The following is a 16660-nucleotide window of genomic DNA, read 5'->3' as shown; positions in this document are numbered from 1 at the left end:
CTGGAATTATATGGCAGGATCACTGGATTTATACGGCAGTACCACTGGAATTATACGGTAGGATCACTGAATTTATACGCCAGTACCACTGTAATTATATAGCAGGATCACTGGAATTATACGGCAGTACCACTGGATTTATATAGCAGTACCACTGGACATATACGGCAGTATCACTGGACTGAATTTATACGCCAGTACCACTGGAATTATACGGCAGGATCACTGGAATTATACGATGGGATCATTGGACTTATATGGCAGGATCACTGGAATTATACGGCAGTACCACTGGATTTATACAACAGTACCACTGGATATATACGTCAGGATCACTGGAATTATACGGCAGTACCACTGGAGTTATATGGCAGTACCACTGGACATATACGGCAGTATCACTTGACTGGACTTATACGCCAGTACCACTGGAATTATACGGCAGTACCACTGAATTTATATGGCAGTACCACTGGACATACACGTCAGTATCACTGGATTTATACGCCAGTACCACTGGAATTATTCGGCAGGATCACTGGAATTATACGGCAGTACCACTGGACTTATACAGCAGTACCACAGGACATATACGGCAGTATCACTGGACTGGATTTATACACCAGTACCACTGGAATTATACGGCAGGATCACTGGAATTATACGGCAGTATCACTGGAATTATACGCCAGTACCACTGGAATTATTCGGCAGGATCACTGAAATTATACGGCAGTACCACTGGATTTATACAGCAGTACCACAGGACATATACGGCAGTACACTGGACTGGATTTATACACCAGTACCACTGGAATTATACAGCAGGATTACTGGAATTATACGGCAGGATCACTGTATTTATATGGCAGAATCACTGGAATTATATGGCAGGATCACTGGAATTATATGGCAGGATCACTGGAGTTATACGCCAATACCACTGGAATTATATGGTAGGCTCACTGGACTTTTACACCAGTACCACTGGAATTATATGACAGGATCACTGGAATTATACGGCAGTACCACTGGACTTATACGGCAGTACCCCTGGACATAAACGGCACTATCACTGGACTGGATTTATACACCACTACCACTGGAATTATACGGCAGGATCACTGGATTTATATGCCGCACCGCTGGACATATACAGCAGCACAGGGACACCCCCACTGGACTGATGCAGGACAACACAGCACCACTGCAATGGACTGGACTTATACAGCAGCACTGGACATATGGCAGAAGAGGACACAACCACTGTGACTGGACTGATACAGCACAAGACACTAACACTGAACTGAGGCAGAGGACACCACCACTGTGACTAGACTGATACAGCACAATACACTACCACTGAACTGATGCAGCACAACACAGCACCACTAGACTGGACTTATACAGCAGCACTGGACATATGGCAGCAGAGCACACCACCACTGTGACTGGACTGATGCAGCACAATACACCACCACTGAACTGATGCAGCATAACACAGCACCACTAGACTGGACTTCTACAGCAGCACTGAACATATGGCAGCAGAGGACACCACTACTGTGACTGGACTGATGCAGCACAAGACACCACCATTGGACTGATGCAGCACAACACAGCACCACTGGACTGGACTTATACAGCAGCACTGGACATATGGCAGAAGAGGACACAACCACTGTGACTGGACTGATGCAGCACAAGACACTAACACTGAACTGATGCAGGACACTGAGGACAGAGACACGTCCTCTCTCTACACTCTCCAATGCCGGAGTGAAAATGGCGGCGACGCGCAGCGACTTATATGGAATCCAAACCCACCGCGAATCCGACACCGGGATGATGACGTTTGCCTCGTTCTGGTTCCCGAGTTAGGCTCGGGTTTTCCCTCCAGACTCGGAAACCAGAACGAGGCAAACTCTCACGGGCTCGGGTGGTGACGTCATTTTCTAGTAGTAACAGAAAATGACAGTGTTGCTGTTGCTTTCAAGTTTGCAGGGTTGCCATTGTAGTTTGTTCTGAATGATAGTAGTAATAAACACATGGGATATGCTCAGGTGACAGAAAGTCATTCAGTGTTTTTTGCTGGCATTCAGACAGCCCAGTAGTATTTCCTATGGCCATGGACCGCCTAGAGATGTAGCCTATTTGGCCCTGTCAGGGTTGCAAATACTGGAGACAATGGAAGGCAGTCGCCTGTGGGCACCAGCCCTGAAGGGGGTACATGGACCTCGTCCATTCCTCCAGGTTCTGCTTTATGTGCCCCATAGAAGGAATGAGCAGGGAGCCCAAGGGGTATGCTGGGATGGTGGAGGTGAATGTGATCTGCAGGAGACAGGGCCACTCCCACAGCAGTCAGCACCTATGGGGAGAGACTTCCTCTGTAGTGCACACTGCATCCACTCTAATGTCCCCTCCTCCTCGCAGCAATAGAGGGGGCACAGGCAGCCGCACTATGTCTCCCTTAGAGATGGCCCGGGTCGGGACCTTCTAACATGTCTGGGCCCAGAAATTTAGTATCCCCCCCCCTACATCTCGGCACCCCTGGAGAGTGTGTGTGTCTGGGTTCTGCTAGGACCGGCTGTTGGTATTAAATGCGAGCAGAGGGGGCACCAGCAACTATCTCACCTCCGGGGGCCCTAGTATGAACTTACGCCCCTGTGCCCTGTTAGTCGCATAAACACAAGGCCTTGTGCAGTAAAATAAAGATTTTATTTTAATGAATGATGACAGAGCTTAATAATAGCAACTTTACAAGCCGCCATAAAGCACAAGTGAATAAATAATAAGCTGTCATCTAGTAGCCAAGACGCAGCACAAATAAACACACAGGCTACATCAAATGGGTCACTGTCAATGGTTCCATCTATGTTGCCATTGGGCCTGGTATAGAGGTGGACGCTATTCCTGTGCGGATGTGATTTTTTATTGAATTACTATTGTAAACACATGCAAATGCCAGTTCAAGCATTACGATGTGATGGACTGAGCAAACCCTGTGACACCCACCTTGCATATCTGAGTAGTGCTCAACTGTACTGGTGGATCCGACCCAGGGTTGGACTGGCCCACAGGGAGTACATGGGAACCACTAGGGATCAGGTTCCAGACTGTGCACTTCAGTTATACATTATACCAGAGGCGGAACTACCGCCAGTGCAACCAGTGCGTTGCACTGGGGCCCGCCACTGTCCAGGGGCCCAAAGCATGTAATGAGTCAAACTGACTCATTACATGCCGCTATGTGCTGCGGGCAACCGCTGCCCGCAGCACACAGCCGCCCGGAGAGGAGCGCAGCGGACACGGGGGGAAGGAGGAGGAGGGAGGTGGAGGAGGGAGCCGCAGCAGCGCTGTGTTATAGGTTGAGGCGCTGCTGCTGTCCCTCTGCTTCACTATAGGCTGTCTTCCGCCGCTGTGAAGTGCATCCCAGCATTCACATCGGCGGAGAACAGCCTATGGTGAAGGACTGGGACAGCAGCAGCAGCGCCTCCACCAATAACACAGCGCTGCTGCGGCTCCCTCCTCCACCTCAATCCTCCTCTCCTGCCCGGGGTCTATGGAGAAGCTGCACCGAGGAGCCTGAGCCAGCGGAGAAGGTAAGTATAATTCTTTCTTTCTTTCTGTGCAAAAAGGGGGACTGTCTGCCGTAATGTGTAAAAAGGGGGAATCTGCCTGCCGTAATGTGTAAAAAGGGGATGCTGTCTGCCGTAATGTGTAACGAGGGCATGCTGTCTTCCGTAATGCGTAACGAGGGCATGCTGTCTGCCGTAATGTGTAAAAAGGGGACGCTGTCTGCCGTTATTTATAAAAAGGGGATGCTGTCTGCCGTTATGTGTAAAAATTGCACGCTGTCTGCCGCTATGTGTAACAAGGGGACGCTGTCTGCAGTTATGTGTAAAAAGTGCACGCTGTCTGCCGTTATGTGTAAAAAGGGGGACACTGTCTGCCTTAATGTATAAAAAGGGGACGCTGTCTGCCTTAATGTGTAAAAAGGGGAATCTGTCCGCCGTAAGGTGTAAAAGGGTCTCTACCTGGTGTAGTGGTGCTACTGTGCAGCGTAATTTGAATAATGGAGACTACTGTGCACCGTTTTATGAATTGGTATTATTTTGTGGCCACACCCCTTCCCCACGAAGCCATGCCTCTATGTATTTTTGCGCGCACTGCCCCTGTTTTGCATGCAGGTGTGGGGCTCCGATGCCGTTTCTTGCACACAGTGCTAAAATGTCTACTTACGGCACTGTTGCTAGGTATCCATTTCTCTGGCCCTGAGTAGGTCCCCCTCACCAGATCCTCTCCAGGGGTGGGATGATGGGGAGGGGGGGGGGGGGGGGCAAAGCATTTTGTCGCACCTGGGCCCACCGCTCGCTAGTTCCGCCACTGCATTATACATATGTTACATTATACCGCATAGGACTATGGTGTATTTTATATAGTGCATTCCTGTTATTAACCTACAGTAGTACATTATCATGCATGCACTAGCAGTATTTACTATATATATATTTATCAACGGGCCCTGATCATGTACTCTCAAATGGCTAGCCAAATCTCTGTAGTGGCTGGCCACATCCTATGCATTGACCCCTCCCCTTACATTCCCCCAGTGGGCCCTTCATATCCCAGTCTGACACTGATGCGACCTCTCCACCATCGACAAACCACCCATTCCAGTCTGGCTTCCATCCTCTCCACTCCATTGAAACTGCCCTCACAAAAGTCTGCAATGACCTACTATCTGCTAAATCCTAGGGTCACTACTCTTTGCTTATTCTTCTTGACCTCTCTGCTGCTTTTGACACTGTGGACCACCCTCTCCTTCTGCAAATCCTTCACTCCCTTGTTCTGCGTGATACTGCCCTCTCCTGGCTGTCCTCCTACCTCTCTGACCGTTCCTTCTCTGTCTCCTCTCATGGCTCCACCTCCCCCCCCCCACTTCCACTAACTGTTGGTGTCCCCCAAGGCTCTGTTCTTGGTCCTCTCCTTTTCTCTCTCTATACCTCCTCCTTAGGAGATCTCATTAGCTCTTTTGACAATATCATCTCTATGCTGATGATACTCAAATCTACCTTTCCTCTCCTCCTCTCTCCTGCTCTCCTCACTCGTGTATCCAACTGTCTCTCTGCTATCTCTACCTGGATGTCCTAGCACTATCTTAAACTTAACATGTCTAAGACTGAGCTGATCATCTTCCCATCCTCCCGCACAACCTCACCTCCTACAATTTCACTATCTATAGATGGCACTACTATCTCCTCTAGCCCCCAAGTGCGCTGTCTTGGAGTAATCCTTGATTCCTCCCTCTCCTTCAAACCACACATTCAGCATCTATCACAAACCTGTCATTTTGATCTCAAAATTATTTCCAGGATCAGACCCTTTCTCACCCAGGATTTCACTAAGACCCTTATCCACTCACTGGTCATCTCAAGACTAGACTACTGTAATCTCCTCCTGACTATCATCTCAATGCTGATGATACTCAAATCTACCTTTCCTCTCCTCCTCTCTCCTGCTCTCCTCACTCGTGTATCCAACTGTCTCTCTACTATCTCTTCCTGGATGTCCTAGCACTATCTTAAACTTAATATGTCTAAGACTGAGCTGATCATCTTCCCATCCTCCCGCACAACCTCACCTCCTACAATTTCACTATCTATAGATGGCACTACTATCTCCTCTAGCCCCCAAGTGCGCTGTCTTGGAGTAATCCTTGATTCCTCCCTCTCCTTCAAACCACACATTCAGCATCTATCACAAACCTGTCATTTTGATCTCAAAATTATTTCCAGGATCAGACCCTTTCTCACCCAGGATTTCACTAAGACCCTTATCCACTCACTGGTCATCTCCAGACTAGACTACTGTAATCTACTCCTGACTAGCATCCCTAACACATACATCTCTCCACTTCAATCTATCCTCAATGCTGCTGCCCGGATCATCTTCCTCACCAAGTGCACTAAATCCACCTCACCTCTGTTACTAGCCCTTCAATGGCTTCCCTTCCCCTTCAGAATCCATTTCAAGCTTCTCACACTCACTTACAAAGCCCTCACTCACTCCTCTCCCAGTTACATCTCTGACCTTATCTCCCTTTACACTCCCGCTCTGCTAATGCACGTCGCCTCTCCTGCCTTCTGATTACCTCCTCCCACTCCTACCTCCAAGATTTTGAACGTGCTGCTCCCTTTTTCTGGAATTCTCTACCTCTCCCCCTCAGACTCTCCACCTCTCTACAGAACTTCAAGCGGATTCTCAAGACACACTTCTTCACCAAACCCAGCCGTCTCTCATCCTAAGCCTTATGTGGCCCACCCCACGCTCACTTTATACCCCATCTTTGTCACCCCTGTCTGTGTACCCCTCCCCTTTAGAATGTAAGCTCTCACGAGCAGGGTCCTCTTCCCTTATGTGCTTTTACGTCTTTTACTTAACTTATCTTCTTTTCAATACTCCCTTTGATGGCACCAAATCCTTCAGTTTTCTGCCACCCTGATACTTATTTCAGTGCTGTTTACTGACGCAGCTATGTTTATATATCCTGTACTTGTCCTATATTGTATTGAACTGTAAGTCACTGTCTTCATGTTTTGCTTGTTTACTCTGTAATTGGGCGCTGCGGATCCCATGTGGCGCCATATAAATAAAGGATAATAATAATAATAACTAGTCACAACATTGACTCCTTGAGTAGCCATGGCCTTGGGCAACATCTCCCTTGTAACCTTCTCATAATATTGCCACTGTGGCTACATTGCTATGAAAGAGATCACAGCTGCATGCTGAAATACACCCATGACACTCCCATAACAGGCCCATAAGCCTGGCTTCTGGTCACCTCCCAGTCTCCACCATGAAACTCCCGTGGATCACAGGGGTTGGTATCGAAATACTGTCACCCGTCATCCCGGCGATCAGAATCCCGACTGTGGGACCGAAATGCCGGCAGCAGGATGACCGCAAAAGGCCCCTTGCGGGCTCACTGCGTTCGCCACACTGCGGGCATGGTTATTCCCCCTCCAGTGGTGTCGTGGACACCCAAAGTGGGAGAATAGGTGCCGGTATGCTGAACGCCGGAATCCCAACAGCTAGGTATATCGAATGCCTCCTGTATCACAGATGCCATTTTTAATCATAGCAATGCCGTTCACCTAGATTCACGTGTGCGCAGTCAGGGTCTTCTAGACGTTTTGCGTATGCGCAGTAGCAAAATACAAAAATACATTGGCACTGCATCCACCTCTAAAACAGGCCCATTGTCACTATTGACTGAAAAACATTGATGGTTTAGACCGCACCCCTTTCCCAAAACGTCATATTGACCAGAATGTAGCGGGATCTATTCTCCGAAGAGTGTTGTCCAAAGTATGATGACTGCACTGGTTTGAGGAAGTAAGCAAAATCAAAATTCTGGCAAAGCAGAATAAGACAGCCGGGGTTCCCGTGAAAGGATTATGGTCTTCCTATCATGATGTGATGATTACTCCTCCTTCTCTGTGTTGATCTCGATGGCCTGAAGACATTGATGTGAACATTGCCAGAAAACTACTGTTTTGGACCCCAGCCATCAATGGGAAAACCATCAACCTCTAACCATAACTGTTTGCTGCCATGCCCAGGGACTGGTCATTTAGTCAGGATTGCACAGTGCCGTAATAGGGCTCAAAAGCGTGTCACTGTGTTGCATGGGGGGGGAGGGGGGGGGGGGGGGCAGTGCTACCAGCACAGATAAATGCAGTGCTGATCGGAACATCCTGACTGTTAGCTACAAGAAAAGGTTGTGGGGCAGTGACTGTGGAGGTCACATAACCCTAGTTACAGATCTGGGATTGAAGCAAAGATGGATGCTGCCAAGTACACCCAAATCGTTGAGGAAAACCTGTGGTCCTCTGCTAGACATGTAAAGATGGGCAGGTGTTTCACCTTACAGCACGAGAATGATCCTAAACACACTGCCAAGAAAACAAAGTAGTGGCTTACGGATAGAAATGTGAATGTCAGGGGACTGATCACTTTTCCAACCCTGTTATTCTAGTTTCTCAATTTGTATTAATTTATCTATCCATATCTCTCTCTCTCTGTATATATATATATATATATATATATATATATATATATATATATATTGTTTAGGAGTAAGGTGCAAATGTGGTAGGAGGCTGTCCTTTGAACCAAATATGTAGATATTGCAAACCCTCTGCTGGCGGCTGAGGACGCTACAGTGTCTTCTTATGGTTCCAGGTGGTCAGGTGAGGATCAGTTCCAGTGCAAGTACCTGAGTATCGGAGTGGTTTTGTCTTTTTAATGATTGGTACATTGGGCAGACCCACACAGAATACCACCCCCCTCCCCTCAACCATGACTAATTAATTCTGAAGTCTTCCTCCATACTCCACAGCATCTGGAGTCACTTCCTACTCACATCAAAGCTGCTGCAGGTAAAGAGGCAGTTGTGGTGCAGGTGAGGCTGTCTGGGGGCAGTGCAGGGTGCCTGCTAAGGAGGCACTTAGAGCAGAGGGAGAGCAAATATCTGCAGAGGAGGCTACAGATGAGTGCAGAATAGAGGAGAGGGGTATTCGGGTGGGGAAGGGGGGGGGGAGGGGAACGGATGAGGCTATCCCAGGGTTTGGGGGTGCAGGGTGCCTACAGAGAGGGGAGCTCCAGCCTCAGGTTTCATACCATGACTGGAGCAGGTGCATGATTACTCGTCATTCAGCAGACCACTCACAGGCTCGGTCTGCACACCCGCAGGGTAAGAGACTGCATGTGACCTCTTGAACTGTCTCTCAGGATGATTTTCAATAACCCCCCCCCCCCCCCACACACACACACTCCTGTGTGTTTTGACTGCAAAAAGATTTTAGATCAACTTTTTTTATTCAACACGTCAATTCAAAATTGGGCCTGAGGTCTGTGCTAAAAACCTCGCACTCAGTTGAATATGCCCCCAAATACTCATATATCATCCTTAAATGTCAATAGGGAGGTAAGTCCCAAACAAAGCAAACTTGGGTAAAAGCTCATGAACAGGGACATGATGTGGGGAATGTGCAGAGTATGCCGAGTTATACTGTATATGAGGAACTGATAAAGCGAACAACAAATCTAAATTAAAACTAAGAAGACAGAAAGTATGTCAATTGACCATTAATACACCAAGAGTATTGTCTCCAAATTTTTGTTTTTCTGTAGCTAATAGTAATAAGGTAACTATTGTGTAACTGAATGCTGTGACTGAGCTCTCAGCACCTGACATGAAATAACCTTTTACTCAGTTCTTCATCTGAGGTTACTAGAGTTCATTCATGCACATACTAGTGGGCATGCTAAACATTGTTCCCAGCATAATTGCAGATTTTCCTACCAGCACTGTCTTGGTATTTATCAAAATGTATTATATGCACTCTTAATACTTTTCAATGTAAGTGTTGAAATGTTAGAAAAGACACACATGTAAACTGTGGTTCAAGTGTGAATTTAAGTGGCAGTATGGTAAATTGAACTCAGTGGAATTAGAGGGATCAGTATGTATTACCGCCGGACGGAATCCCGGCGGTCGGAATACCGACACCAGGATTCCGACCGGCAGAATCCCAACAGGGGGGCGAGCGCAACGCAGTCCCTTGTGGGCTCGCTGCGGGCACGGTGCCTCACTACACTCGACACACTAATTTATTTTCCCTCTATGGGTGTAGTGGACACCCACAGAGGGAGAATATGTTGGGATTGTGCCGGTCGGGATCCCGGTGTCGATATTCCGACCGCCGGGATTCCGTCCAGCGGGATCTTGACCGCATCCCGAATTAGATCAATCCTGCATAGTGCCACACAGTAATGCACCTTACACATATGCCCCACATTAGTACTGCCCATAATACACATAAATCCACACATTCATGCACCTTACACAGCTGTGCCCACAGGTGGGGGGCACCCCTAACCCCCCCCCCCCTCCACCCCCACCCCCCTGGGCCAGTCCAACCCTGTGCACACTTTAAGCACAAGTGATATAGGTGATTTCAGTATTATGTGGAACAGTCTTCCAAAATACACATGCGGTATCATAAGGAGCCATCCAGTAATAACCTCGTGTAGTCAGTAAAAATGTCACAGGTCCAGGAATTGCAGTTACTGGGCTTCTGCTGTCTGAGTTCTCACAACTCAGGGGCATTCAAGTATGTCATCATGATCTAATGCTAGGGCAGAGTTTAAGGTACTGTCTGCAATCTACTTGGCAGGATCACTGGAATTATACGGCAGGATCACTGGATTTATAGGCGAGTACCTCTGGAATTATACGGCAGGATCACTGGACTTATACGGCAGTACCACTGGACTTATATGGCAGTACCACTGGACATATACGGCAGTATCACTGGACTGGATTTATACGCCAGTACCACTGGAATTATACGGCAGTACCACTGGAATTATACGGCAGGATCACTGGAATTATACGGCAGTACCACTGGATTTTTACGTCAGTACCACTGGACATATATGGCAGTATCAATGGACATATACGGCAGTATCAATGGACTGGACTTATATGCCAGAACCACTGGAATTGTATGGCAGGATCACTGGAATTATTCTGCAGGATTACTGGATTTATACGCCAGTACCACTGGAATTATACAGCAGGATCACTGGAATTATACAGCAGGATCACTGGAGTTATACGGCAGGATCACTGGAGTTATACGGCAGGATCACTGGACATATACAGCAGTATCACTGGACTGGACTTATACACCAGTACCACTGGAATTATACGGCAGGATCAGTGGAATCATACGGCAGGATCACTGGACTTATACGCCAGTATCACTGGATTTATATGGCAGTACCACTGGACATATACGGCAGTATCACTGGACTAGATTTATACGCCAGTACCACTGGAATTATACGGCAGGATCACTGGAATTATACGACAGTACCACTGGATTTATATAGCAGTACCACTGGCAGTGCCGTAACTAGACATTTTAGCGCTGTGTGCAAGAAACAGCACTGGCGCCCCCCTCTCCCCCCACCAATACACAAAACAGGGTAAGTGTGCGCCACGGGCACGCTGATAAAATATAGGGGCGTGTCTTCATGGGAAAGGGGTATGTCCACAGAGCTCCCTTTTACACATTAAGGCAGGCAGAGCTCGCTTTTACACATCACGGCAGGCAGAGCTCCCTTTTACACATTACAGCAGGTAGAGTCCTCTTTAATACAGTACAGCACGTAGAGCTCCCTTTTACACATTACGGCAGGTAGAGTCCCCCTTTTTACACATTTTGGCAGAAGAGTTTCCCTTTTTACACATTACTGAAGGCAGTCCCCTTTCTACACATAACAGAAGGCAGATTCCACCTTTTTTCCAAATTAGGCAGGCAGAATCCCCTTTTTTTTACACATTACAGAAGCAGAGTCCCCTTTTTTACACATTAGGCAGGCTGAGTCCCCCTTTTTACACATTATGGCAGCAGAGGCCCCCTTTTTACACATTAGGCAGACAGAGTCCCTCTTTTTTACATATTGCAGCAGCAGAGTGGCACACTGGGGGAGAGCTAGGGAGAAAGCAGGTGAGAGGAACGCGGGGGAGGGGTAGGGAGAGAGCATGTGAGAGGAACGCAGGGGGAGGGCTAGGTTGAGAGCAGGTGAGAGGAACGCGGGTGAGTGCTAGGGAGAGAGCAGGTGAGAGGAACGTGGGGGGAGGGCTAGGGAGAGAGCAGGTGAGATGAACGGGAGAGAGCAGGTGAGAAGAATGCAGGGGGAGGGCTAGGAAGAGAGCAGGTGAGAGGTATGCGGGGGGAGGGCTATGGAGAGAGCAGGTGAGAGGTATGCGGGGGGAGGGCTATGGAGAGCAGGTGAGAGGTATGCGGGGGGAGGGCTATGGAGAGAGCAGGTGAGAGGAATGTCAGGTGCCAAAACGCTGTGTGGGCGCGCATGATCTGACATCACGCCTGGCGTTGAGGAGCGCAGCCGAGGGGAGAAAGGATTGGTGAAGGACATGCTCAGCCATATCCCCCAAGATCAGCTGCTGCCGGGTTATAGTCATCATCCTCCAGGCTCCACACCGAGTCCACGTAGTAACGCTGGTGAGCGGTGCAGCCCAGTCTGGGGCGGGGAAGGAGAAGGGGTATGTAAAGCACACATGCTCCTCGGCAGCGCTGTAGTTACTTAACGGCGATGGCGGGCAGTAGTGTGGTGTGGATCAGAGCTGGATTAAGACTTCGGGGGTCCCGGGGGACTTAAGACAGGGGGGCCCTCAGGTCTAAAATTAAAACCATAATACAAATGTCTATATAAACAGTATATTATATATACATATATACATATATTTGTACAGAAATACATGCACACACATATATCATACATATATATATATATATATATATATATATATACACACTCACATATATACTTTGTATATGGGCACAACTTGCTGACAAAAACTCACACAGTGGAAGAAGAGCTTGAAGTTCTCTTCTCTGACGAGCTGTGGCTGTGTGCACGTTAGTAGTAATCAGTGCTTTCCCTGACTGGCGAGTGACAGCTCAGCTGTCCAATGGTGTGTGCAGCAGCAACCTGCGGCTCCGTGATTGGCTGGAGCGCAGGCTTCAGCTGCACACACCATTGGACAGCTGAGCTGTCACTCGGCAGACAGCCTAGGAAAGCTTTGCGGCGCTGGCGGCTAGCAGCCAGTCACTCAGGGGCAGATTTATTAAGCTCGGTGAAGTGATAAAGTGGAAGGTGATAAAGTACCAGCCAATCAGATCCTTACTGCCATGTCACAAGCTGGGTTTGAAAAATAACAGTTAGGAGCTGACTTGCTGGTCCTTTATCACCTTCCACTTTATCACTTCACCAAGCTTAATAAATTTGCCTGACAGTGCGGTATCAGAGGGGAGCACGGTGATGCCGCTGCAGATCGGATCAGAAACACAGATCCGATTTGTGGCTGGTGGCAGGGGGCCCTTTCAGATTGGGATGCCCGGGGTACTTAACCCTGGAACTCCCCCTTAATCTAGCCGTGGCCCGGCGGGTGCCTGCGGAAGTTTTCCGCCTCACAGCGCAATGCGCTGTGTGCAATGCCCCTCTAGCCCATAGCTGGTTACGGCACTGACCACTGGACATATACGGCAGTATCACTGGACTGGATTTATATGCCAGTACCACTGGATTTATACGCCATTACCACTGGAATTATATGGCAGGATCACTGGAATTATACGGCAGGATCACTGGATTTATACGGCAAGATCACTGGAATTATACGGCAGGATCACTGGAATTATACGGCAGGATCACTGGATTTATACGCCAGTACCGCTGGAATTATACGGCAGTACCACTGGACATATACGGCAGTATCACTGGACTGGATTTATACGCCAGTACCACTGGAATTATACGGCAGTACCACTGGAATTATACGGCAGGATCACTGGATTTATACGACAGTACCACTGGAATTATACAGCAGGATCACTGGAATTATACAGCAGAATCACTGGAGTTATACGGCAGGATCAATGGACATATACAGCAGTATCACTGGACTGGACTTATACGCCAGTACCATTGGAATTATACAGCAGGATCACTGGAAACATACGGCAGGATCACTGGATTTATACGCCAGTACCACTGGAATTATACGCCAGGATCACTGGAATTATACGGCAGGATCACTGGAGTTATACGGCAGGATCAATGGATTTATACGCCAGTACCACTGGAATTATACGGCAGGATCACTGGAATTATACGGCAGGATAACTGGAATTATACCGCAGGATCACTGGAATTATATGGCAGGATCACTGGAATTGTACTCCAGTACCACTGGAATTATACGGCAGGATCACTGGATTTATACGCGAGTACCAGATGAATTATACGGCAGGATCACTGGATTTATTCGTCAGTACCACTGCAGTTATATGGCAGGATCACTGGAATTATGCGGCAGTACCACTGGACATATATACGGCAGTATCACTGGACTGGATTTATACGCCAGTACCACTGGAATTAAACGGCAGGATGACTAGACTTATACGGCTGGATCTCTGGAATTATATGGCAGGATCACTGGAATTATAAGGCAGGATCACTGGATTTATACGCCAATACCACTGGAATTATACGGCAGGATTACTGGAATTATACGGCAGAACCACTGGATTTATACGGCAGTACCACTGGACATATATGGCCGTATCACTGGACTGGACTTATACGCCAGAACCACTGGAATTATACGTCAGGATCACTGGACTTATATGGCAAGATCACTGGATTTATTCGGCAGGATCACTGGAATTATATGGCAGGATCACTGGATTTAGACGGCAGTACCACTGGAATTATATGGTAGGATCACTGGATTTATACGCCAGTACCACTGGAATTATACGGCAGGATCACTGGAATTATACGATGGGATCACTGTACTTATATGGCAGGATCACTGGAATTATACGGCAGGATCACTGGACATATACGCCAATACCACTGGAATTATATGGCAGGAGCACTGGAATTATACGGCAGTACCACTGGAGTTATATAGCAGTACCATTGGACCTATACGTCAGTATCACTGGAGTGGATTTATACGCCAGTACCACTGGAATTATACGGCAGGATCACTGGAATTATACGGCAGTACCACTGGATTTATACAACAGTACCACTGGATATGTACGTCAGGATCACTGGAATTTTACGCCAGAACCACTGGAATTATACGGCAGGATCACTGGAATTATACGGCCGTACCACTAGACTTATATGGCAGTACCACTGGACATATACGGCAGTATCACTGGACTGGACTTATACGCCAGTATCACTGGAACTATACGGCAGTACCACTGAATTTATATGGCAGTACCACTGGACATATACGCCAGTATCACTGGATTTATACGCCAGTACCACTGGAATTATTCGGCAGGGTCACTGGAATTATACGGCAGTACCACTGGAGTTATACAGCAGTACCACAGGACATATACAGCAGTATCACTGGACTGGATTTATACACCAGTACCACTGGAATTATACGGCAGGATCACTGGAATTATACGGCAGTATCACTGGATTTATACGCCAGTACCACTGGAATTATTCGGCAGGATCACTGGAATTATACGGCAGTACCACTGGATTTATACAGCAGTACCACAGGACATATACGGCAGTACACTGGACTGGATTTATACACCAGTACCACTGGAATTATACAGCAGGATTACTGGAATTATACGGCAGGATCACTGTACTTATATGGCAGAATCACTGGAATTATATGGCAGGATCACTGGAATTACATGGCAGGATCACTGGAGTTATACGCCAATACCACTGGAATTAAAAGGTAGGCGCACTGGACTTATACACCAGTACCACTGGAATTATACGACAGGATCACTGGAATTATACGGCAGTACCACTGGATTTATACGGCAGTACCCCTGGACATATACGGCACTATCACTGGACTGGATTTATACACCACTACCACTGGAATTATACGGCAGGATCACTGGATTTATATGCCGCACCGCTGGACATATACAGCAGCACAGGGACACCACCACTGGACTGATGCAGGACAACACAGCACCACTGCAATGGACTGGACTTATACAGCAGCACTGGACATATGGCAGCAGAGGACACCACCACTGTGACTGGACTGATGCAGCACAAGATACTAACACTGAACTGAGGCAGAGGACACCACCACTGTGACTAGACTGATACAGCACAATACACTACCACTGAACTGATGCAGCACAACACAGCACCACTAGACTGGACTTATACAGCAGCACTGGACATATGGCAGCAGAGGACACCACCACTGTCACTGGACTGATGCAGCAAAATACACCACCACTGAACTGATGCAGCATAACACAGCACCACTAGACTGGACTTATACAGCAGCACTGGACATATGGCAGCAGAGGACACCACCACTGTGACTGGATGATGCAGCACAAGACACCACCATTGGACTGATGCAGCACAACACAGCACCACTGGACTGGATTTATACAGCAGCACTGGACATATGGCAGAAGAGGACACAACCACTGTGACTGGACTGATGCAGCACAAGACACTAACACTGAACTGATGCAGGACACTGAGGACAGAGACACTTCCTCTCTCTACACTCTCCAATGCCGGAGTGAAAATGGCGGAGACGCGCAGCGACTTATATGGAATCCAACCCCAGCGCGAATCCGACACCGGGATGATGACGTTTGCCTCGTTCTGGTTCCCGAGTCAGGCTCGGGTTTTCCCTCCAGACTCGGAAACCAGAACGAGGCAAACGTCATCCGGGCTCGGGTGGTGACGTTCGGGCGGGTTTGGTTCTCTGAGAACCGAACCCGCTCATCTCTAGTAGTAACAGAAAATGACAGTGTTGCTGTTGCTTTCAAGTTTGCAGGGTTGCCATTGTAGTTTGTTCTGAATGATAGTAGTAATAAACACATGGGATATGCTCAGGTTACAGAAAGTCATTCAGTGTTTTTTGCTGGCATTCAGACAGCCCAGTAGTATTTCCTATGGCCATGGACCGCCTAGAGATGTAGCCTATTTGGCCCTGTCATGGTTGCAAATACTGGAGACA

Source organism: Pseudophryne corroboree, chromosome 1 (assembly GCF_028390025.1).
Source record: "Pseudophryne corroboree isolate aPseCor3 chromosome 1, aPseCor3.hap2, whole genome shotgun sequence".
Classification (NCBI taxonomy): domain Eukaryota; kingdom Metazoa; phylum Chordata; class Amphibia; order Anura; family Myobatrachidae; genus Pseudophryne; species Pseudophryne corroboree.
The sequence above is the reverse complement of the archived record's forward strand: the minus strand, read 5'-3'. Positions refer to the sequence as shown.